Below are 25,206 nucleotides of genomic sequence, written 5' to 3'. Positions count from 1 at the left end.
AATCAGTACTTCTATAAAGAAATAGATTGTGTTTACAAGTACAAAATTAAGTTGCTTAAATGCAAAATTTGCTTAAATAACTTAGGCCTCTTATCCCAACTTTGTTTATATGATGGATTTTTGAAAAATTTTCCTTTGTTTTTCAAAAAAATTTTTAGTACTTTCTATGTTGCTAGCATCATGCTTGCTTGGCGCCCACTCTCAAATTATATGAAGTGGCGATTATATTAAGTTGTGATCTAAACTAATTTTTATAATAAGACAATAAGTAACTTGAGTGAAAAATCATTTATGTAATATTTTTTCTTTCTTACAGAAGCTAACATATCCTTTCACATTGTAAGATACAAGAATTGTTTATATTGGTTTTGAATATTAGCTGTATGTTGGAGGGGAGCATTGTCATTTATCTTATAGAAATTTAAACCTATATTGTTATTCTAACACTATATTCTGTATTCTAATACTCTGTGCATAGAGATTAAAGAAAACAACTAGGTCATGAAACAGTTAATGATTCTTTAAAATAATATGGAATTTCATAGTGGAACAGATAGAACAAATAGGCCTTTGAACTCCTAGTTACATTTTCTTTCCATAAAGCCCACTAATTCTCAATCCCTTTAAGGTACACATGATCTTCTGTGTAACTTGAAGGATATTTAATTTTTTATATATTGATAAAGAATACATCTTCCATTTTTAGCGGATGTTCAGAATTACCATTAATCTTTAAGAGAGCATCCTGCCCCACACATCACTATCCCTGTGGGGCTCTAAACAAGTAATATCTTTAAATAGAAATAATATTAGACAGATGTTTGCATGGACACTGGAGCTATAAATGTTTTAAATAAAATAATTTTTTTCATAAAAATTTAAAGTAAAAGCCAAGGCAAAAACATTCTTTAAAATTCTTTGAAATATTTTTGGAACGTGTCTGGCATCAACAAAGTTATAATTAACCACAAGAAATGTAGTGGTTTTTTTTTTTTTTTATTTTGGAGCCTGGTGGGATCAAATAAATTTACCAACTTATTTTACATACACATCACATTGAGTCCCTACTATGTGCACTGGGGACATATTGGATAGTCATTGTCCTCAAGGAATTTGAAAACTATGGAAGAAATATAAACAAGAAATTTTCATGAATTATGATAGATGCCATTAAAATATAGCTATTAATGGAGCACAAATAAAGGGGCATATTTCTGGCTTTAATTGTGTGTGTGTATATTTGTTCATCTCTTGGAGAGAAGCCTGGTAGCATTGCTCATTGAAGGCTTTTCAGAGGAGAAAAACTTAAGCCAGGACATCGAGATGACACATGAGATAGCCAAAGGAAGAACACTGTACAGACATTTCAGACAAATGACATTCAGACATTCAGACATTCAGATATTTCAGAATGAAAAATACAAAGATTGGAGTGAGAAAAGTGCATAACATCATCAGGAAATTGCAAGCAGTTGTTTCCTATTGCTAAATAAACTTGTTAGAGTCATTCAGTGGCTAATCCACTCACACTTATAGGATAACTCCGTATAATGAAAGTGAAATAGACCTAATATAAAAAGGTATTCAGTCGTCTTCCCTTTGGGTCACATATTCCTGGACCAAACGTACCAAAAATACTGACCATATTTGCTATTACAACTGGTTTGTAACACACTTAAACTTTCAATTACAATGAATAATAAATTGCTTAACTTGAAATAAGACATGACAAATATTTTGGGAAGAAGTTATCTATTAATTCTGTTCAAACATAGATGTCAGAGTATTGACTATCAGCATTCTTATGCAGCTTTTCATTAAGAAGACTATTGACACAGAAGAAAGCTTAGGTGATAATGATAGCAATAGATAGATAGATAGATAGATAGATAATAGAAAGAATTTTCATGTAATTTTTTATGAAGTCCTGAAAATGAAACCTTAAGAACAACTATAAAACAAATATACAAATGTAATATTTATTCATGGTAATAAAGCTACTATATTCACTGGATATAACAGGCTTGAGGAATGAGGTAAGTATCTTAATTTAGGAGTACTTCTTTTGGGAAGGAGGTATTTTAGTTCCTCAGGGTTTTGAATGGGAAGTTTATACTTTTTGATCACGAAGCATATGCCAAAAACACTCCTTTGTAATTTGCATTTATATATCTTTCATAACCTAAGAAACATAGAAGAGGAGAAAAGAACCTTAGGAAACCTAAGTAAACTTAATCTATTAGATCTTTAAAAGCAGTTGGGAAACAAAAAGCATGTAGTCCAAAGCATGTAGCATGCTTGGTTTTAACAAATATCACTATCAGCTATATTCTCATACAATGGCAGAAGTTTATAATGTAAATGTTCTTGTTGGTCTAGCTTACATTTGAAAAGTCAGTGCTAAGAATAATACATATAATATATGTTAGTGCAATAAAAATAAAATCAATGTAAAGGACATCATTTAAGTCACGTGATTATAAATGATTTTGTTCAGGGCATTTTTTTCCCCTCTCACAACTGAAATCTAAAGAATAGCTCGAGAAAATAGAGAGCAGTGTCCTTTCCCTTGCCACAGGACTCAACGACAAGGCCAGATGTTAAAAACTCATACAATTAGGCAGAGTAAAGGTCAGTTTTCCAGTCCCAAAAAATTACTATCCCTCAGACAATGAATACCAAGTCATAGCCCCAGAGAAGATCTAAACCAATATGACCGTTATAGGTAAAATGTACTTGAAAAGCACTTTAAACTAAATCTGGCACATATGTATATGTTAGATATTAGTATTATAATATTAATATTAGCATCATTAACATCATCATTATTATCAGTACTGTAGGTATTAATGGTACTCATTCCTGGCCACCAATACTTCTGCTTATGTAGCTGCTAGTACAAAACTTCCACTTGGTGTTGGACTGCCAAAACTGTTTTGTGCTTGATTGATGAACAATTTGAAGGAACTGAACCTGAAGAATTGGATGCAGATGATCCCAGATTGGAAGAGATACTGGCTTTTGCTGTTTGGGCCCTAAGTGATGACTTAGAGACCTTAGACTAGAATGCTATTTCAGAAACAGGTACTCTTGCATTATCTTTGTATTTTTTGATCAGAGAGAACCATCCTGATAATTTTTCTTCCTTTGTTCCTTTCTTTATCTCTCTTTCTTAGTTCATACAATGTCTATTTATATCTGTATCAAATCTGTATCATCTATCTATATCTATATCTATATCTATATCTATATCTATATCTATATATCTACCTGTATCTATATGTACAACCAACTCCTGCTTTGTCAGACTTGTAAAGCTATATAGTGCTCTACAATAGAATAAATTGATAAATAATATCTTTGTCCTTACTATGAAATTAAATTTTCATAAATTAATTCATACTTGTCTTAGAATGTGTTTTTTCTTAAAATATCTTAAATTTAAATGCATTTCTAATTAATAATTAAACAGCCTATGTTATATTAGTAATATAGAAACAATATGTGATCCCTTATTTATATATTTTTAAGACAACAAAGTTGCACACAATATGTGATTAGTCATCCATGAATGATTACACTTAGGGATGGGGTCTGGAAAGATGCTTCATTTTTCATGTGATATACTCTAAAAAACTCCCTAAATTATTAACTGTTTTTTTTTTCATATAGTTTATTTTTTCATAGCCATTATATACATAAAAGAGAAGTAATTTATGAAAGCATACATTTTATAACATTCTGACTATGTATGGACCTGAGTAGTTGAAAGTTACAAAGTTAAGCATCTATTTTTTAAGGGGGAAACTAGTATAATTTTATTTTTTGTAGGTTCCTTCCATTTGCTATTATCTTCCCTCTGGCCTAAAGTTATTCTTATTTATAAATAAAACTTCAGAAAAATGCCTCCTGGGTCATAGATTCCCTCTCAGCTAGCGATTTTCTGCCACGAAAAGCATGGAGTGGTCACTACCAGTTTAAGTAATTGAACTAATGTGTCTATTGAACTTGTAGCTAGGTAATTCAGTTTCTGCCTAATGACGCACAATCTGTCCAGTGCAACACTGAAAAGTGGAGAGCCCAATCCATAGTTTTAGCATGGGTCAAGATGAGATCTACAAATTTACCATACATCCTTTTTTTTTCACTCCAATTTTAAAAGAGGAACTAAAATCAAATGTGTCTTCTATTGCAGGTCTTATTCTACATTCTTATTCTGAAAAAAAAAAGTTTTAGCTGATAGGCTCTTCTACAATGTTAGGAAAATAATAGGGACTGCAATGGCATGTTATTTTCTGTTTATTTTATTTTAACTAATTCAGCAGACATTTGTTGAGTTTTGGAACATAATAGAGAGTAGATCCAGAGAGGTGCCTAGGTGGCTCGGTCAGTTGAGCACCTGACTCTGGATTTCGGCTCGAGTCATGATCTCACGGTTCATGAGATCAAGCCCCACGTTGGGTTCTGAGCTCACATCGTGGAGTCTGCTTGGGATTCTCTTTCCCTCTCACTCTGCCCCACTCTAAATTGCGTGTTCTCTCTCTCTCTCTCTCTCTCTCTCTCTCTCTCAAAAATAAATAAACATTAAAAAAAGTAGATCCAGGAATTGCAATCTATTGGTGTAGACACACATGCAAATAAATAAATGAATTGCTATCCAATATATAATAATAGCATCATTAGAGCAGACACTTTCAATGTGTCACCTGTATCCACTTGGACCTTATCACCTCAGAGAGGTCATTTTTTGCCTATGGTCTTTCTCAATCACTAATAAATTATCTGTTTACCAGAATGAAGTTCATGGAATTAATAAGCCCTGAAGATTGTAGAAATTGATGTAAAAATACCCCACTCTTTTTTCTTAGTTACAGTGGCCACTATGTGGGATTAAGATCCTGTTGTACGAAGGGATGACTTCGTTGATAACACATTTTTATCTGCTGCCTTCTTTCCTCTGTCCCATTTTCCATTCTCCTCAGTGTGTTTTCTGGTATCAACCAAATAAACTACTTGCAGTTAGAACTTGTTTGTTTGAGAAGGAAGCTGTGCTAAAATAATTGTCTAAGTATTATGGAACCATTGCATTTTAAATTAACCGTAGACAGTTTGATGTTTCATGGGGTTCTGAGATACAAGGAGAGAAAACTGGAATGGGCCAGATCATGATGAGCAAAATACTTGACCATGTGATCAGGCATTGCTGAAGATTTAAATCAGGGAAATTATTTATTTTCATGCACAGTTCATGAGAGAAACCTTAGTAGGTAGAGAGATTGGGCACACACGCACACACACACACACACACACACACACACACACAGAAACAGATTATTGCAAACATGAGTTAAAGGATTTCCTTTGCTCTGGAAGGAGAAAAAGTTTAGCCCTTAATATCCTCCTATGAAAAGATGCAGAGCATTGTCCCCTTAAAAAAACAAAAACCTGCATCGCACCTATTACATATTAGATATATGAGATGTGCTATGGACAGACTGATTCTTCAAACCCAGCCTTATCCTTTAAGAAACTTGCATTTTGATGAAAGAGATAAGATTTGCACAAATACATTTTCTGAAATGTGAAAAGTTGCATGTACTATGAAAAAAGTAAGATATCATATATTTTTTTAAATTTTTTAATGTTTCTTTATTTTTGAAAGAGAGAGACAGAGAGTGAGCAGGGGACGGGCAGAGAGAGAGGGAGACACAGAAACTGAAGCAGACTCCAGGCTCTAAGCTGTCAGCACAGAGCCTGATGTGAAGCTCAAACTCAAGAACCATGAAATCATGACCTGAGCTGAAGTCGGATGCTCAATCGACTGGGCCACCCAGGTGCCCCAAGATATCAGATATTATATAGACTCTGTACTTTGATGAATTCTGTAATATATTTTAATTCTGCAGAAGAACGGTGTCCTTTTCTCAGATTGGTTATGAATATTAAGTAAGCTAATATATCTCAAAATCTTGGCATAGTGTTAAGTACAAAGTAAGCAATCAGTAAATTGCAATTATTATTGTTTAATTTATCATAATATTTACTTTTATTTTTTAATTAAATGTTATTTTTTGTATATTGGGCTTTTAATTTTTTTAACTTTTTTAACTTTTAATTCCAGTGTAGTTCATGAGATCAAGCCCCATATAATACTCATGCACTATATATAATATAGTGTATTATAATGCTATAATAAAGTGTTATATTAGTTTCAGGTGTACAATATAGTGATTCAATAATTGCATAAATTCTTCAGTGTTCATCATGATAACTCTTAATCCCCATCACCTATTATACCCCCTTACCCCACCTCCTCTATGGAAATCATCAGTTTGTTCTCCATAGTCTTTTTTTTTTTTTTGGTTTGCTTGTGGGTTTTTTTGTTTTTGTTTTTGTTTTTTCTGTTTGTTTTGTCTCTTAAATTGTGCATATGGTATTTGTCTCTTTGTCTGACTTGTTTCACTTAGCATAATACTCTCTAGATCTATCCATGTTGTATATGTAACATCTTTATCCATTCATTTATCCATAGACTACTTCTATAATTTGGCTACTGTGAATAATGCTGCAATATGCATAAGGATGGATATATCTTTTCAAATTAATGTGTTCCTATTCTTTGCATAAATACTTCCTGGATCACATGGTAATTCTATTTTTAATTTTTTGAGGAAACTCCTATTGTCTTCTATAGTGGCTGCATGAGTTTCGGTTCCCACAAATAGCACACAAGTGTTCCTTTTTCTCTACATCCTCCCAACACTTATTGTTTCTTGTCTTCTTGATTGTATCCATTCTGACTAAGGTGTGAGGTGGTATCTCATTATGGTTTTGATTTGTATTTCCCTGATGATGAGTGATGTTGAGAATCATTTTATGTGTCTGTTGGCCGTCTGTATATCTTCTTGAGAAAATATATGTTCTTGTCTTCTGCCCATTTTTAATTGGATTATTTGTTGTTTGGTTCTGGCTTTTGTTTTTTGGTGTTGAGTTGTATAACACTCATATATTTTGGATACTAACCCTTTATCAGATATGTCATTTACAAATATCTTCTCCCATTCAGTAGGTTGTCTTATACTTTGTTAATGGTTTCCTTTGCTGTGTAGAAGCTTTTTATTTTGATGTAGTCTCAATAGTTTATTTTTACTTTTGTTTCCCTTGCTTCAAGAGACATATCTAGAAAAATGTTGCTATGGCTGATGTCAGAGAAATTACTGCCTATGCTCTCTTCTAGGATTTTTATGGTTTCAGGTCTCACATTTAGGTCCTTAACCCATTTTGAGTTTATTTTTGTGTATGGTATAAGAAAGTGGTCCAGTTTAATACTTTTGCATGTAGCTGCCCAGTTTTCCCAACACCATTTGTTGAGGAAACTTTTTCTCCTTGCATATTCTTGCCACCTTTGTCAAAGATTAATTGACCATATAATTGTGAGTTTATTTCCGGGCTCTCTCTTTTATTCTATTGATATATTGTCCAGTATTATACTATTTTGATTACTACAATTTTGTATTATATCCTGAAATCTGGAATTGTGATACCTTCAGTTTTCTTCTCCTTCTTCCTCTTCTTCTTTGTCTTCTCCTTCTTTTTCTTCTCCTCCTCCTCCTCCTTCTGCTTCTTCTTTTTCTTCTTCTTCTCCTTCTTTTTCTTCTTTAATGTTTATTCATTTTTGAGAGAGAGAGCATGAGTGGGGGAGGGACTGAGAAAGAGGGGGACAGAGGATCAAAAGCGGGCTATGAGCTGACAGCAACGAGCCTGATGTGGGGCTTGAAATTAACGAACCTTGAGATCATGACCTGAGCCAAAGTTGGATGTTCAACTGACTGGCCACTTAGGTGCCCTGTTCTTTTTCAAGATTGCTTTAGCTATTCAGGGTCTTCTGTGGTTCCATACAAATTTTAGGATTATTTGTTTCAGTACTTCAAAAAATGCTGTTGGTATTTTGTTAGGGATTGCCTTAAATGTGTATATTTTGGGGAGTAGTATGGACATTTTAACAATTATCTGTTATTCCAATTCATGAGCATGGAATATATTTCCATTTGTTTGTGTTCAGTTTCTTTCATCAGTGTTTTATTGTTTCCAGAGTACAGGTCTTTCACCTCCTTGGTTAAGTTTATTCCTAGGTATTTTATTATTTTTGGTGCAGTTGTAAATGGGAAATTTTTCTTAATTTCTCTATCTGCTACTTCATTATTAGTGTATAGAGATGCAATGGATCTCTGTATATTGATTTTGTATCCATGACCTTATTGAATTCATTTATCAATTCTAGTCGTATTTTGGTAGTGTCTTTAGGGTTTTCTATATAGAGTATCATGTCATCTGCAAATAATGAAAGTTTTACTTCTTCCTTACCAATTTGGATGCCTTTTATTTCTATTTCTTGTCTGATTGCTATTTCTAGGACTTCCAGGACTATGTTGAATAAAAGTGGTGAGAGTGGACATTCTTGTTTTGTTCCTGATCTCAATGGAAAATCTTTCGGTTTTTCACAATTCAGTATAATGTTTGCTGTGGACTTTTCATTTGTGTCCTTTATTATGTTGAGGTATGTTTCCTCTAAACCTACTGTGTTGAGAGGTTTTTTTTGTTTTGTTTGTTTTTGTTTTTGTTTTTTATCATGAATGGATGTTGTACTGTGTTGAATGCTTTTTTTGCATCTTTTGAAATGATCACAAGTCTTTTTTTAAATCCTTTTTCTCATTGATGTGATGTATTATGTTGATTGATTTATGAGTATTGAACCAACCTTGTATCCTAGGAATAAATCCCACTTGATTGTGGTCAAGATTTTTTTAATGTATTGTTGGATTCAGTTTGCTAGTGTTTTATTGATGATTTTTGCATTTATGTTCATCAGAAATATTGACCTACAGGTCTCTTTTATTGTATTGTCTTTATCTGGTTTTGGTATCAGGGTAATGCTGGCCTCATAGAATGAATTTTGAAGTTTTTCTTCCCCTTCTATTTTTTGGAATAGTTGAGAAGAATAGGTGTTAACTCTCCTTAAATGTTTGGTGAAATTCGCCTGTCTGGTCCTGGACTTCTATTTGTTTGGGGGTTTTTTGATTACTGATTCTATTTCATTGCTGGGAATCAGTATGTTCAGATTTTCTGTATCTTCTTGATTCAGTTTTGGAAGCTTCTATGTTTCTGGGAATTTATCCATTTCTTCTAGATTCTCAAATTTGTTGACATATAATTTTTTCATTATAATCTTTTCTAATCCTTTGTATTTCTGTGATGTTGTTTTTTTTTATTTCTCCTCTTTTATCTGATTTTGTTTGAGCCCCCACTCTCTCTTTTTCTCTTTCTTCTTTGGTATGTCTGGCTAAAGGTTTATCAATTTTGTTGGTCTTTTCAAAGAACTAGCTCCTGGTTTCATTGATCTGTTCTATTGTTTTTTTGTTTGTTTGTTTGTTTTTTAGTTTCTATTTCATTTCTGCTCTAATCTTTATTATTTCCTTCTTTCTACTGGTTTGGTTTTTGTTTGCTGATCTTTTTCTAGCTCCTTTAGGTGTAAGATTAGGTTGTTTACTAATTTTTAAAAATTGATACCTACCAAATAGAATTATCATGAGCAGTAAGTAGTTAATAATTTTAAACTACATACAGAAATACTTGGCATATAACCAGTGCTTTTTAAGTGTTAGTGATTATTATCAATATACCTTTATACACTTTTTCTTCACATTTCTCCTCACAATTGTGAACACTCAAAATAAAATTTTTGTTTCCCACATAATTTGCGTATTTATTAGAATTGATCAAACATACTCCATGGTTTTATGAGATTAGTGCTTGTACCTGTCAACTTGCCTTTTCTGATTATCTTTTACCTTTCCTTGTATATATTCTTAAACTTCATCTCTATCCTGTACAAAAAAAAATCTAAGTAAGAAAGCAAACAAACAAAAAATTACATGTAAAACTTAACACCTTTAGTCTTCTTTGTTTATAATGTTCATTATATCTTCAAAATATGTAGTAAGTCCTCTGAAGACTTTGGATTACTGAAAATTTGTTCTCAGGGCTTTCAATATGGGAAACTGATATGTGGGTTCTCACAAAGCACTTTATAAGCAAATGTTTAGAAACAGATTGAAATAAGGGGTGCTCTTGATCTTTACACATCATGGAATTTATTAAGCAGAGTTCTAAATATGCCACTCTGATAAAAGTCATCTACAGTTAGATTGTATTGCCATGTACACTGATTTCCTTGGACACAATAACTATAATGCTACCAAAATAGAAGTTTTATTTTGAGTGCCCATGGTATGCTAGAATCAATTCTAAGAATTTGATATAAATATAGTATTTCTTTCAAATGAAATGTGTTATGAAATGTATTATATATTTCAGTAACAATATATTGTTACTATTATTGTTATTAATAATTTACATATGACTAAACTGTGTTTAGGGGCATTAGCAAAGAGGCATCACTCCATTGGAGAAAGCCCTTCTCATTGTAAAGGCTGCACATAGCTTAACCTGATTAATTCAATCAAAATCACTGAATAGCTTTAACAGGTGAAGCTCTGTGCTTAGTGCTAGGAATTAAATAGAGATGCGGTATAATTTTCATGGCTGCTTCTCTTGACGACTTCATAGGATAATCAATGTTACATAATGATTAAGAACACATGGTCAGGGATTGGTTTGCCAAATGGGAGTGTGAAAATTACTTAACCTCTCAAAGCTCCATCAACTGTAAAATCAGTACAGTAGTAATTCCTAACACAAGGGGTTATTTTGAGAATTCAATGACAGAGTCTATATAAATCAAAAGAGAGTTCCTGGCATGTAAAATGCTAGGTCATTAAGAATGACTAAAAGTTAACTAAGCAATGGTAGATGGGAATAAAGGACATTCCAGGAGATTAAACAAGCATTGAACAGTGGAAATATGTATATTTATAAAAATGGAAATGTGTCCTGCATGGCTGGAAGGACAAGGTTGTGTGCAGAAGATGGCCCAGAAGAGGTTGCTGGGACTAGAGTCTGAAGGCCCTAGATGCCATACTAAGGAGTTAGGTGATGAGAAAATACCAAATACTCAGAGCAGTCAAATGCCTATCCAGGTTTGTATCTTAGAAAAAAAGCCATACTGAAACTGTAGTAGAAAAAACACTAAGAATAATGGAAACTATAAACTGGAGAAAGGGAGAGACTGAAGGTCTGGAAAATTAAGAAAGAGGTTGAACTCTTAGGAGTTGTAGGATTGAGAAAAGTGCCCAGACTTGGGAGTTATTTAGGGCATAGCAGCCAGAGGATTTGCCAATTTTTTTGAGAAGAGGGATTAGAGTGGGAAGAGTCAGGGAAGACTCTGTTCTTAAATGTACATTACTGATTAATTAGTAACACCACTGATAGGAGAGGCAGGAGATAATAAAACAATAAAAGACAATAAAGAAGGGTATTTTAGGTGAGAAATAATTAGTGTGATCTCAAGTATTTCAAATTTGGGTGTCCAGAGGAGAAAAATATGTATGTATGTGTGTGTGTACACACACACACACACACACACACACACTATAGTGTTTAGTTGAAAATAGACACAGAGATATAACTTTGTAAGTTTTGAGCATGAATATAATATTTGAGATCATGAGAGAGAGTGAATAAATCAAGCAAGAATGTAGAGTGGAAGAAAAGAGTCAAAAATAACACATTAGTGAATATTGATATTTAAGGGATAAAGTTAATCCATATTGAAGAGTTCTGAGAGCCGGGAAGGAAAAAAAACAATGGAGAGGAGAGTTTGAATAAACAAAAAGTGCTCAATAATCACAAACAGCACAAAAATTATCATGTAAGATGAACACTGAAAATAGAATATTGAATTATTCTACATTTAGGTGTCAAACATGTATCCTAATTAAGGAGGACAAACAATATTTATGACATTTTTCATTGTAATGGAATCAGTAGCCACCAGAGTTCATAATTTATGAGCAATCTCTCTGCATTATTCTCACCCTTCTACATTGTTTTCCAAGTGAAACATTCTGCCTTTGAAGTTAAAGTATAAATAAATATACAAGTTTTTTGATGATCAAGGCAATGCTACATTCTGGAATTATGTGCAAAACTTCTGAATTCCAGTCATTTACTAAATTATCAAAAGAAATCACAACTGATAACAGACAATATGATTTGAAATTGGTTAATGGTATTTAAAAGGTTCAACACAGAATGTATATAAATACTTTAATACTTTGTTGATGATTCATACCCTGCAGAAAAGTATTAAGTGTTCAAAATTTGCTTCTGTGATGAAAAAAGAAACAAATCAGCACAAAAATCTACCATATTAAAACTTTGGTGTTTAAAAATTAGCTATTAAAAATGAAGACAACAATGGGAAATACAATATTGTGTGTGTATATATATGTGTGCACATGTGTATATGTAAATTGGACAGTAAGTCGTTCCCACATGGCAACATAAAATCTGGTTAAACCATTAATAACTGCTGGGGCAGACATCATCAGACTTCCCAGCACCTATTTAACTTCTGCTATTTTGTACAAAGAACAAGCTGTACATAAGGTAGCCAACTCTGCCCCTCTGTTCTTCCTGCATCCTCTCCCTTTCCCCAACACCCGCCTGGCCACACAAAATTAGTTTGTTTAACAGTATTCAAAACTCCTGCCTACTGTCCTCTGTGATTTGTATAAACACAAATATATTATTGATTAAATCTTTCTCTTCCCCTCCTTTCCTCCTTTCCTCTCTCAACCCCTTCCTTTCCTCCTGCTCCCTCCTATTTTCCCTCTCTCTCCATCTTCCTCTCCTTCGCTCTCCTCCTTCCTGCAGGACATCAGAGTCCAGGGGTCCGCATGACCTGGTGGGACCCATTACCTAGGAGCTCGCTTGCTCTGCTCATGCCTGAGTGAGTCATATACCTTTGAATTACTTGTGATCACTGGATTTGCTGTGGTGTTTTTAGACTTGGATGTCATTAAAAAGTAGAGAGAGGCAGACCTAGAACTGGCTTGATCAAAAAGTAACAAACATCGATAGAATGATTATATTAAAAACAAGATATTTTAAATAATTATGTAGTAGCTTGCTTTTATATAGAGTAGAAACCTTCTGAAGCACTCTTATTTCTTAAAATGGGATTTTTCAAACACAAAGGGATAAGTCAATGCATACAAGTTGAAGGTTTAAATTTTATTCAATACTCCAATAAAAACAATTAATAAAGCCACAGTATATTCTAAATTTTTTAATTTCTTATATTTCTTTGGGTAATATGGATGAATTCAAGTGGGTAGGTAGAGTAATCATCTGGCACTTTTTCATTTTTCAAGTCTGTGCTATCAAGGATTATACCTGGTTCTTTTTTTACATTAAGAGGTTCCCATAACAAACAACTTGAAAGTCAATGTGAAACTAAGAGATAACAAATAACCATATATTTCCCAGAAATTGAATCTGAGAAGTCCATATTCCACGGGCAGGTTTAAGAGAAGAGTTTTGGATGATTTAGAAGCTATCATCTGGTTTAGAAAAGCAATAAAGATGATACTTAATAAAACTGTGTGTTCATGATACTTTATAGACTGTTGCTTCTGTCTGAATAATCAACCTTATATATGCTTCACAAGAAATGAGTCTCATAGCCATTTGGAAGATAAAAAAAACCAAAGAATAAGAAAAAAAAATTCCATGACCTAGTGAAATGAATAAATAAACCCATAGGGAAAATAATCAAGTAAAAGAATACATTCAGTGCTAAAGATCCCAAGTTATTTGCACTAGCATAAACTCACCTATCAAAATAACTTACATTTATTCTTATGTCATCAGAAAAAATATTAGCTGAGAATGTGAATAACATGGATCTGTTTCTCCAGGATCTGTGCAAAGGAAATTAACATGTTGAATCACTAGGAAAGCTATGATGCACATCAAGAAGAAAAATTATAGAGATATTTTTTCCCAAAAGTAAGCAATCATTCTGTGACTTCTGAAAACTCAAGAAAAAGGACACTCTGGCAATCATGTAGCATGTTGCATTTGTATGCACCACTTTGGAAGGTCTCAAATTTGAATAGCTTACTTTCATGCAGCTAATATATTGATAATGTCCTAAAATTGATTCCAGCCTATGGGTGTCTCCTTTTAGGCCCTAGAAAATCCTGAAGGTAGATAAATTTTGCCAGTTCTGCTTTAGGCCTCAGGAAAGAAAAGAGAATATAAGCAGATCGCTAAGTAAAAGAGCTTAAAGAAGATCTTGGGAAATTTGTCTTCTGAGCTAACTCAGGTAACATCTGAACAGGAACAGCAATAAAAATTGCCTGTGAGCAATTAAAGATTGAAAGATGTAGTGAAAGAAACTAGTCAATGATATAGTGACACAGATATGAATAACTTGGGCTTGCATAGAGTTCCAAAGGGAATATTTGAAGGTAAATCTTTTAGGATTTTAGGTAGAGTATCAAAGATTCATTCATCTATTCAGAATTATTTTTCTTGATTGCTTGCTTGTGCTATAAGTGATGTAGGCAGAAAGAGGGGGAAAATCACCTATATCACAGACCTCTATAGTATTAAACAATAACTAATCAAGTAATTAATTTATTCTGTTAAATATGATAAAGAAAAATAAAAGGCTGGAATAGTGCCTGATAGAAAAAACCAAACCTAAAGTATTAAGCTACTTGCAATGTGGTGACAGAGTGGAAAAAACAAGGTGATGGATTTCTTTTTAATTCTAGGAGAGTCAACTTACTGTATGCAATAGATGATACATACAGTACTGTCCCAAAATCACATACCGTGTATAAGACTATCAGCCATTTGAAAATTATAAAGAAATTGTGAGTGTTACAGGAAAAGAGTTGTGTTGGGTCAGCTCAAAATGAGAACAAGGTAAGGGGACTATTTCTCACTCGTAAAGTTGAGTGAGCATTTCTAGGCCCCAGAGCTCTGTATCCCTACTGGCAAATGTTACCCCCTGTTATTTATAGAGAGCTTTGTGATTTAGATAATATGGTCTCTTTATTTGAGGGGAAGTTACTTACAAAACTTAGATATCATCTTAGTTTCAAGAATGCACCATCTCATTAGGGTTTCAGGTTTCATTTCATTTCATTCATTTCATTTCATTAGGTTTCATTTCATTTAGGGTTTCATTGGGGTCCCTAAGCTCAGGGTTTCTCTCTGATAATGTAACCCGTTATGTGTTCCAATTATCATTTGGTCTTTTGACCTCACTGTGTAGGGACTGAAGCTTGGGGAATCAACTAAAAAAGTATTGTTACTCTGTCTCCTGCTATTACTGTAAGTAAAAAGCTGCCCTTTATTTCTGAGTTAACAGTCTTGTGTTGTCTACCGGCATCTATGAAAATGGGTCAGTATCAATGTTTAACTTGTAAATGAGGTAGAATCTCAGAACACTAAAGTTCTTGACACTTGTGCAAGTAGCTAAGGTTAAAACTACCTTTACATATTAAAGAAAAAAATTATACAACTTATTAGCTGTTACACGTTAGGAGCTTGAGTTAATTAATCATGAATATCTAGGAGCAAATCAAAATCAATTAAATATCTAAATTCTTAATCTTAATTTATTGATGCATACTTCCAGATTTATACTATAGCTCAAACTAAATACTATTGTCTTTGTCATAAATATTGACCTCTTAGTTTTTATGCTCAGAGACCACAGTTTTGTTGAGAAACAATTCTCTATAGATCTCTGGTATTTCTGCATGTCTTACAAACAGAAACACTGACAGGTTTTTTTCTGAACTATCTTCTCAAATTTGTTTATATAGTGAAACATTTTGTATGATAGAGATGGTGTCTCCTGCTAAAGCAAAGATATGTTTGTTCGCTCTCCAGTATAATAAAAATAATGCCACCCTTGGAAGCATTTTGCTAACACCCATTATAAAAGAACTGGAGTTCCTCATCCATGACACAAACCTACTGTGTGTACAGCATCTAACTGAGCCACTCTGTGTCACCACCTGACTTGAAGGGTAAGAGGAAGCAGCACAAATGTGAAGGTCATGTTACTTGCTATGACGTGAGTTAATAAAGTCTTTTGACCCAAAAGTCCCACATCTTCTCTCAACATCTGTGCAACTGTGACAGGATTACCTGTTAGCTTGTATGTACGGTAAAATCTTAGACATTTCACAGTTCTTGGAAGTTTTATGATGCATTCTCACAACTCTTGAAAGTTCTATGATTTAGTCCATAATCGAGTCCTCAACTAAATAATTTTCTTACTAAGTTAGAATACTAATTGAAAGAAAATCATTCATTTCTGAGATAACTCTCATAGCTCATAATTAGCATCATGTTCTCCCCTTAATAACAGTTTAAGGCATAAAATCTAATTGTGCTTCAAATAGAGAAAAGTAGTTTTTTTTTTTTAATTTTTTTCAACGTTTTTTTATTTATTTTTGGCACAGAGAGAGACAGAGCATGAACGGGGGAGGGGCAGAGAGAGAGGGAGACACAGAATCGGAAACAGGCTCCAGGCTCTGAGCCATCAGCCCAGAGCCTGACGCGGGGCTCGAACTCACGGACCGCGAGATCGTGACCTGGCTGAAGTCAGACGCTTAGCCGACTGCGCCACCCAGGCGCCCCGAGAAAAGTAGTTTTTTAAAAAATCCAGTTAAGTGTCTCAAAGATTAAGGATTAGGCTTATCTATTTGCCTTGTCTGATGAATTGACTTAATTTCAACAGTCAAGATGAGCTGAATACAATGTAGGGATGTGGGGTGTTCAATTTTAGTTACCATATTTTATTCCTCATATTTCTTTCTGCTTAAGAAGTGAATTAATTATCCTTTCAGTTATTGGAGAATTTTTGTTGTCAAACTAGCTATGGCTGCTAGCAATTTCTCAACTCTATTTCCCCTAAATGCAATAGTAATCCACTTCAAAATAAGATAAACATTGTTTTCTCCATAAGATTTACAATCATAAAAAATGTAAAGAATAAAAAGTATAACACAATAACTGGAAAAATTTGTGGTAATTTCAGAACAAAATCAAAAGGCTATAATACCTTTCTAAAATTGCATTTTGAAAAGAATACATACCACTAATACTCAATTATATGAATTTGTTTTTTCTGGAAAAAATACAAGCTTAGACTATGCTTCTGTCTAGAGTATCACTTTATATTATTCAGTTTTATTGCCATTGTGCCTAATAAATGGTAACTGTTCAATGTTGATTGAATCTTAAGCAGTAGTCCAATTATCACTTAAACTCTTTTGAAAGTTTATTAAAAATATTCTTGATTACAATACTTGATGAAATGATCCCCACATCCCATAAGAAAAATGTCACTAGTAAACAATGAAATAATGAAAAAAAGTTTGCTTGACCTAATGCTATATATGTTGAAAAATTGTTGCCAGTGAAAGAACCAGAGAAAAAGGGATGATGCTTCTAAATAACCTGCTATGAACCACACCGACGAGTTGCAGAACATTAAGAAATTAAAATTTTGAAAATTCTCACTAAAGTTTTTTTGCCACAATATGGAGAGAATCAGAGTATGTATGTTTTCCTTATGATCTAAAGATAGAAGAAATTAAAGGGTAGTGGATATAGCTCTGGGAAATATGTGAAAAGATGGAAGAATTAGAATCTTTCAGAACATATATAATTTATAAACATATATATTTATTAAAGGGAGAGGTAAGAGATAATAGATAGATGGATAGATAGATAGATAGATAGATAATAGATACGTAGAGAGATAGAGAGATAGATAGAATCTATCTCTCTGTGTGTAGAAAGGAGTACCTGGAATGATAATCACTTGCTATTCCCCAGTAGTGGGATTTTATTGGTTTTCATATCTTCTTTGTACATATCTATATTACTTCAATTATTTATATTGAGTAGGAAATGCCTTAACAAAAATAAATTATAATATATCAAGAGGAAAAAATTTACTATGTTTAATTTCAAGTATATTTTATTGTTCTAATGTTTCATATTGCCTAAAGCAAGACCTGATTTCATGCTTAAAATAAAATTTTGGAGTGCCTGGGTGGCTCAGTCAGTTAAGCATCTGACTCTTGGTTTCAGCCAGGTCATGATCTTACAGTTCATGAGATAGAGCCCCAAGGCAGGCTCTGCACTGACAGCATGGAGCCTGCTGGGGATTCTCTCTCTTCCTCTCTCTCTCTGCACCCCCCCTGCTCATGCTCATGCTGTCTCTCAGAACAAATAAACTTAAAGATAAAGACATTTTCGGGGTTCTTGGGTGGTCCACTCGGTTGAGTATTCGACTCAGTCTCAGCTGAGGTCTTGATCTCATGGTTGTGAATTCAAGCCCCACATTGGGCTCCACACAGGGCATGAAGCCTATAAAAACAAAAGCATTTTCTTAAATATGTTTAAACAGATCTGCAAAGTATTCCAATTTTACACAATCAAATGTACACAATATATCAGAAATACTAAACATTTAGCCACTTTCCAGTTTATCTTTATGTTATAGGTAGACATCAGGTATGATACAAAAGATATGGTATTTTTTTTAATATTCAAGTGTATACCTTTTGTCACTGTTACCAGAGTTCCATATAGTGAAAGTGAAAGTGCTTTTGCTCAAGGATTCTCATATTATTCTTAATTACATATAATGAATAAATTTCAAAGTAATTAAATCCCAAGAAAGAGTGTATTAAATCCCTGAAAAGTATATATGTTTCACTTAACATTTAATCTGTAATTATTAAGTAATAAAATTCAAAACACAAAAATGTACTGTCACTCAAGATCCAGTATAATCCTATTATTAAAATGAGGGGGTAAATTTAAAAGCGATTATACCATCACCTATAAATCCATATCTCAATTCATTAAATTACTTCCTGCAGGTCACTGACTTTCATTATACAATATAAAAAAATGGGTAGGCTTTTTTCATCATTTGTTACTTAAGTCACAGCTTGAGATGCTTAAAGTCATTAAGAATAGTCAAGTACATTGTATGAATTTTAATAAAATTGCCACTATACTACTTGTACTTCTTTTGATCATTGCTGCATATTGGAGTGTCATTCATGCAAATAATAAAATGAAATGAATACACTAAATATTTACATTCAAAAGAAGAAAGTTGTTAAGCTTTTTTTTTTTTTTTGGAGTGACTACTTTTGGAAATTACAAAGCTGTCTTTAAGGGCACCTGGGTGGCTCAGTCAGTTGACCCTCCAACTCTTGGTTTCAGTTCAGGTCATGATCTGGTGGTTTTGTGAGTTCAAGCCCCATATTGGGCTCTGTGCTGACAGTGCAGAAACTGCTTGGGATTCCCTCTCTCTCTCTCTCTCTCTCTCTGCCCCTCCCCCGCTCACGCTGTCTCTCTCTCTCTCTCTCTCTCAAATTAAATAAACTTAATTTTTTTTCTAAATTAAAAAATCTGTCTTTAATTGAACATACATGAAAAGTTGGGAAGCCTCTCAGTTACTAGGTAACTCTTTTCCATGCCTCAAAGTACCACTGATAGAATACCGTTCCTGCTATTAGGGTGAATATATGTTTGTGTCAGTTACTTCTTACCACATCACAAACGAGACCAAAACTTATTGGCATAAAACAACCAATGCATTTAGCTCATTATTTGGGGCTGGAGGTCAGCCAGGCAGTTCTGACCTCAGCAGCCTCTCATACAACTGTACATTGGTTGTCTGTTGGATGGTGTCATATAGGTATCTTTGGTGACAGTGGCATCTGACCACGAATTACTTAGGGTTGTAAAGAAGAGAGGAAAGCACATAAAGACTCTTCACCTCAGAACTGGTACCCATCTCTTCTGGTGTGTTCTAGCAAAAGTAGTAAGTCAAGACACTAATGTTATTTAAAAGGTTGAAGATATAGATTTAAACTCTTTATGGAAAGAGATGAAAAGTGCCCCCTTACCTTTATTGTGGTATAAATGATATACAAAATGCTGAGCAGATTTAATGTATACAGTCTAATGAATTTGGACATATGCATGCATCCAATTTATCATCATCACAATCAAGACTATAAACATATTCATCACCTCCAAAGTTTTGTCTGCCTTTGCTTATTATTGTTATAAGAACACTTAACATGATATCTGCACTTAACCAATTTTTAACTTGCACAACACCTTCTTAACCGTAGGTATGTAACATGTATATATTGTACAGCAGTAATCTCGAATTTATTGATCTTGTATAACTAATTTTATACCCACTGAATATTAACTCACCACTTCCTCCCTCCCCACCTCTGGCAACCACCATTCTATTTTCTGCTTCTATCACTTTTACTACTGTAGAAACCTCCTATAAGTGGAATTATGAGGTATTTGTCCTTCTGTGATTAACATTTCACTTAGCATAGGATCTTCCAGATCCATCCAAGTTATTGCAAATGGTAGAAGTCTTGTTAAGGCTGAATAATATTCCATTTTATGTATATACCACATTTTCTTTATCCATTTGCCTTTGACAGACATTTAAGTTGTTTCTATACCTCGGCTATTATAAATCATGTTGCAGTAAGCATGAGATCTCTTTGAAACTCTGATTTCAATTCTTTTGGGTATATACCTAGACAGGTGTTGCTGGATCATATGGTGATTCTATTTTTAATCAAGCATAGATACAGAAAAAAGAAAAAAACTGGTTATAACTTTGTACTGTAACCATTTTTTTCTTTCCCAATGTATTCAATGATGGCACATAAAATGGGAAATTATTATAGTGAGATTTGGCCTTAAAATTGTCTTGTATTAATATAATTGTAATTACCTATATTCTTAAGCCTGATTTTAAAGTCACATATGTTAATCTAGATGGGAGAAATTGTTATTGGTACCATGGCAGTTTCAGTATTTTATAAGCAATTTTAATACTTTTGTGCTCATATTTCTGTGTGTGTGTGTGTGTGTGTGTGTGCGTGTGTGTGCGTGTGTGTGTGTGTTTGCAGGGGTAGAGGGGAAAATGAAATGTAGGGGAGAAAAGGAATATCACACCCTTGGCACTAAGTATATACTTAAAAACTTATATTTAATTGGTATTGTAGGGGGAAGCTTGCACCGAGGCATCCTAGTGGCCTCACATATGTTTCCATAGGCCACATAAGCAGTGGTTTGACCTGCAGCCTCTCAGGCCCTTAGTGGAACACCTTGTCATCCTCCTGGAACATCATTCGGGATAGAATGCTTGTGAGAAGCTCGGAGGCCAATTTCTACTTACCTCCTTATATTCCCTGGGAGGCTGTCATGACTCCCTTTCTGACCATCTCCCAGGTTCTAATGAGCTCTAAGACTTTCTGCTCAGACCCTTAGGGTGTATCTGCAGACTACAAATACTTGCTAGAATTGGCTCCTTAGAAGCAGGGTTTCTAACCTTGCACTGCATTACCACTGAGGCCTTTGTAGTATCAGTTTCACCCTTTAGGATGTGGGGGGTGTGGAACAGAGAGCACTGTGAGTTGTCTCCTTTTGCTACTCTTCCTTTTGTTGAGTATGTAAATAAACTGAGTCTAAAAGTGGCCTGCTGTGTTTTACTGGCTAAATCTGCTTTTCAGAAGGTGGCCAACCTGCTGCTGTGTGCTTGACAGGGATGGCTACAGCCCTACTCACTTTGGCTTGCCTCCTCTTACTTTTGCTGTTCTTTCTCCATCACAAAACCCTGAAAACTGCAGGTAGTGTTTCTCCCTAACAACATTAGATAGCACACTATATTGAACTTCCAAGAAAGTAATTGGCTCGGTTTCCAAGGCCCTGCATGTTGACAGGGATGAATCCCACAGGGATCCTTTGAAACCACAGGAGCAACACTGTCCTATCCAGCTTTTCAGAAAGATTCTTCCTGTCAAGGATGAATCAATATCATAATAAGAAACTTAAACCTCGATGTTATCCCTCTGTATGTGGTATGATCTCTGGACTCTTCCCAGTGGCAAGGAGAAATCTTTCTTTTCTTTTGTGATAATAGGAGTCATCTGAGTGGGAGACTGCTGAGTGTTAGCTAGAAAACCTAGTTACCATTCTTGAAGTCTTGGGTGTAAACAGTGCCTAGTTTGAAATCTAAGAGCCTCTAAGGTGTGGACACAGATCATTCCCCATCTGCCTCTCACTATGAATGTAACAAATAGCCGCTGTCAGTTGTGCGGTGATAAACTTTTGTTTTCCAAGCATTTTGAGACTGAGTGTTGCTTTAAAAATGTTCCAATTTTAAAATGAGATTTTGATGGGAATAAATGCATTTCCATGAAATGCTGTTGGTTTACACAGCTTCCATGGAATTTGTTTCATGATTCTTAATGGCAAAGTCTAAATTAAGGATATGTATTCTTAGTAACCCTTTCAAAATACATCCATTCTCTAAACACCAATTGGTTTGGGTCTTTTGTTTTTTTTTTTTCATTTTTCTTTTTTGTATCTTTTGTGTTTAAAAAATTGTCACGGGTTTACAGTGTTCTTTGACCAAAGCTGGATTATATTGAGAAAAAATTGTTATTGAAAAGTTTCACATACATTTTTGAAGTTCTTAATATTCTACCTTACTACATCTAGCATATGGATTTTTGAAAATATAGACTTTTCACTGTATCAAAAACCAAGTAATTGGTAGAACATTAATATTATTTTTTGAACATTAATCTTCTTTGCTAATGTAAGAACTGAGTGTGTAACATAGATTGACTTATTTTTCAGATTACTTGCAAGAATCAATTATGTGCACTTTCTAAGAATTGTGAAGGATATAAAGTTTCTTGTATATTTATATTTAACATATTGTGCCTAAAGATCACAAGCTTATGTATTAAAATATTTTAAATGACAAATTAAGATATGATTAACCACAGTGAGCAGAAAGATGCAGTTGAATATTCATATACAGAAATTGTCTTCAAATCTGTCAGCTTTGTTTTCCTTTCAGAGAAACCAGTGATTTTTGACAGGTGTGAATTGTAGCAGTGATACAGTTTCCCCCAGAACATTTAAATTGATTTTTAAACAAAAGTGATCCATCTTTATTTTTAAACGAATGCATTTTTGTATTCTAGGGTAGCACTGAGATTTTCATCCCAGAAAATGGCTTTGTGAGAAAAAAAAATGTGTAATTTGGAAATTTAAATGCATATAGTCAAATTCTAATGAATAAATGCAATGCTATGCATATCAAGATATTTCTCAAGAATTTATGAGCACTTACCCATTATACCTAAAGTATGTAGGCATTTCTAGAATTTTGTGATTGTAGATGGTTTTTAATCTTAAAAGAAAGTATGAACCCTTCTAAATATAAACAGTTTTTTATAAATGTTTACATTTATGCTCTTTTATTATTTTAAGTATATTTTCCTCCTTCTATATTTCCATTTTAAACGCCAAATCTCTCCTTCGAATTTATACTAAAGATATATGAAGGGGTTCAAATTCCCAGTTGCCTATTGAATTGTCTCAAGGCTAATTAAGTATTTCAAAAAATATGCAAAGAAAATAAAAAGACTACAGTTTGGATATTTTTAATATTTATGCTTAACTTTATATTTTTACATTGTTAAGAGTGAGTACTCAGCAAACTCTTAGGACATAATGTGATATGCTACTGTCACATCATTTTTCATTTCCATATGTGGTTATTGCAGTAACACAATTTTATAGTGTTAGTATTTTGACAATAGGCATATCTAAAATCTAGTATTTATCCCTCTTACCAAAAAAACTATGAGCATTTTTCTGAGGGGATTCTACATGATTCAATAAGCCTAGCAAGTAACACAAGAAGTATATATTATTTATTAAAGGTACAGAACTAATGGAAAAACATGCTCGAAAGATAGAAATTGAGTATGTCTTTACAAGCTATTGAAATATGGCATGACAAAGAATCTTATGAATGATTTTGGAAGTCACACATGTCCTCAACTATTCTATCAGGGATAAGGGAATGCCCTCATGACTAAACTATTTAACTTCTTAGCATACTTCTTAAAAGTTAACAGATAAATACTAGAACTAGGAGGAAAAAATTATTTAAATCAGAAGTATAATTGATATCTGGAGTGAATTATTAATCTGGGGTATCAATCATGAGTTAGAGTCTATTCTTCCCACAAATCTGAGAAAAAAGTAACCAAGATACAAGTAAACTCATTAGGTCTCAAACTGAGCACTGCACAGACCTGGGGCATTACATCTTATGCTATGACTTATTTTATTTTTTTATTTAAAAATTTTCAAGTTTATTTATTTATTTCAAGAGAGAGACCACAAGTGGGGAAAGGCCAGAAGGAGAGAGAAAAAGAGAGAGAGAGAATCTCAAGCAGGCTCTGCACCACCAGCACAGAGCCCCATGTGGGGTTTGCACTCACAAACCACGAGATCATGACCAGAGCTAAAGTCCCACACTTAACTGACGAAGCCACCCAGGCACCCCATGTTATGACTTTTCAAATAATTATTTATTAAAACACATTAGGAATTTCAGAAAATAGAGTAAGGTGAAAGACGATGAGGAATCTAAGACCTCTCATTTCCATTTTGCCTCATGCTCAGTCCACAGGCCAACAAATCTGAAGCCAACTTTCCTTTCAGCATTAAGATTCTAACAGTGTCTTAGATTCCATTTTGTTAGTTGTGTTTAAAGTCTCACTTGAAACCCAAGTCAGATAATAAGTGGAATCCAATGTCATATTCTGTAACTATCATAACCTAGACAAAATTTGAACATCCAGAAAGACCTTTTTAAAAATAATTCAATCTAAGAACATGCACAACAGAAACTTATGAAATGGCAAAATATTTAACTATTTAGAGATAGAATTATTTGAAACTCAGACATTATTCTGTACATTAAAATGTATAGAAGCATGAACTGATTAAGTACTTATACATGAAAGAGTAAAGCCCAGAACAGATGGCATGACATAGCTGAGTACTTTAATAAGTACAGACAGCCCTCTGGAATAGAAAGAATTTCCTCAGCTTAAATTTAACTAAAGAAATAGTAATAGCTAACATGTAAATATTACTTTATATGTGATAAGAACTACATCTTTTACATAATATATTAATGCATTTTATCCTCAAATGAACCTTACAAGTCAAGTATTACTATCATCTGTATGAAGATGGAGAAATTGAAGCATAGGAAGATTAAATAAATTACTTAAGTGATACAGTTAATGGCAGAACCAGGTTTTGGATGAA

This window comes from Panthera tigris, chromosome F2 (assembly GCF_018350195.1).
Source record: "Panthera tigris isolate Pti1 chromosome F2, P.tigris_Pti1_mat1.1, whole genome shotgun sequence".
In the NCBI taxonomy this organism is placed as follows: domain Eukaryota; kingdom Metazoa; phylum Chordata; class Mammalia; order Carnivora; family Felidae; genus Panthera; species Panthera tigris.
The sequence above is the reverse complement of the archived record's forward strand: the minus strand, read 5'-3'. Positions refer to the sequence as shown.